The 1566-nt window shown below is 31.6% G+C and overlaps 1 non-coding gene across 1 annotated transcript; it reads right to left on the bottom strand.

The window, feature by feature from the left end:
• Positions 1–1151: 1151 nt before the first annotated feature.
• LOC149777091 (U5 spliceosomal RNA) lies at positions 1152–1267 on the bottom strand. The gene has a single exon (XR_016416365.1). It is a non-coding gene; the product is annotated as a U5 spliceosomal RNA (small nuclear RNA).
• Between the last annotated feature and the right edge of the window lie 299 nt (positions 1268–1566).

Raw genomic sequence — 1566 nt, 5'->3', positions numbered from 1 at the left:
GTAATATACATGGGGAAAGTATATTTTATCCCTTTGAACTGTATTTCATTCTGGGACAGTTTAAAATGATTTAGTAGAGAACTTGACTAGGTTCTAGTATAAAGTTTTCATCTCTGTCCTCTCACTAAATACCCTATAACTATGTTTGTAAAAAATTACTGAAGGCCATACAAGCAGATATGTCTTACTCAGGAAGTGACCCCATGATAAACACATAAATTAACTGCTTGGACCCCTAATAAATACTTTGAATGACCAATACAAATTGGAATTTTGTCTTCGTGTATTTTAAATGATGGTCTCATTTTGACTTACAAAGATATTTTCTCTGACAAAATTTGACAAATATCCAACATTGGAACTTATATATGGTGTAGGAATATTTACATGCTGATATCATTTAATATCATTTCAACAAATATTATATATTTTGGAGTAAATGTTTTAATTTTTTATACTTCTTTTTAAATTTCATTTAAATTTTTCAAAATAAAACTTAACTTTTTATTTCTAATTTCATTCTACTGTTTTTCAAAGTCAATATACATAACATATTGAAATTTCATGTGTCGTTCATTAATAATAAAGATTTAATACCAGTTTAATCTTTACTCAAATACTGCACTGACAGGACATAGCACAATTAATTTTGTTATATGTTCTCTACATTTGGTTCTCGAGACTGACATTTCCACTGTGTGACAATCAGTACAAATCATATGTTAATCTAAAAATACCTTCACGGTGAAGTTCTTGCCAAAGGTTTTTTTGAGAGGCTGGACTGTCAACAGAGCAGTATGTAAACAGAACACATATTTCACTTCCGGATCATCACCATGGCCTTATTACTGACTATGCACTATCGCCGAAATACACATGGAAAACCACACCTGAGCTCATATTCTCAAGAATAAACAATGACCTTTAAATCCCTATCAAAATCGCATAAATATAACTCTTCTATCACCATGACAATGAGAGAGGAATAAATGTTCTAACAATAGACTAGAACTACCTTTGTGAGTACCGAACTGGAAGTACTGAGACCTGATTATATAATCATCGGTTACTATCTTCCATTTGGATCTGGTTAGAAGAAAAGAGAACAAAATGCTAAATTTGAACTAGAGGTTTACTTTAATTGAATTGGTACCTCACCAAAGTGAGGCTTCAAAGAATGGTCTATAGACTCATTAAATGTTCCTCTCCACGGTAATCTTTAGTAAAAGGCGAAAGATTAATACGATGTGAAGAGAAACCAGAGTAATCATTATACTTTCACGCTTTATTTTGAAGAGAAATAGTTTGAACTTTCCAAATGCTTTTGTAAAGACGATAGTGGAATGGTTATGTCTACAAAGATCCAAAAGGGTCATAGTTTTCAATATACAGTGTCATTTTGCTATTGGCTATTTTGAATTTCAGTGAAACCCATTTATTTTCTTTATACTGGTAGAAAGGATACTAATGAATATTTCTATATTTCTTGTCGTGGAAAAGGCAGGGGGAGTTAATTTGACAGTAAAAGGGATGTAATCCACATTCGTTAGATGTTCGAGTTATCGA

This window comes from Sinohyriopsis cumingii, chromosome 18, assembly GCF_028554795.1.
Source record: "Sinohyriopsis cumingii isolate HCF-2022 chromosome 18, ASM2855479v2, whole genome shotgun sequence".
In the NCBI taxonomy this organism is placed as follows: Eukaryota; Metazoa; Mollusca; class Bivalvia; order Unionida; family Unionidae; genus Sinohyriopsis; species Sinohyriopsis cumingii.
Note: the sequence above shows the minus strand (reverse complement) of the source record. Positions and strands in the feature narration are given on the sequence as shown.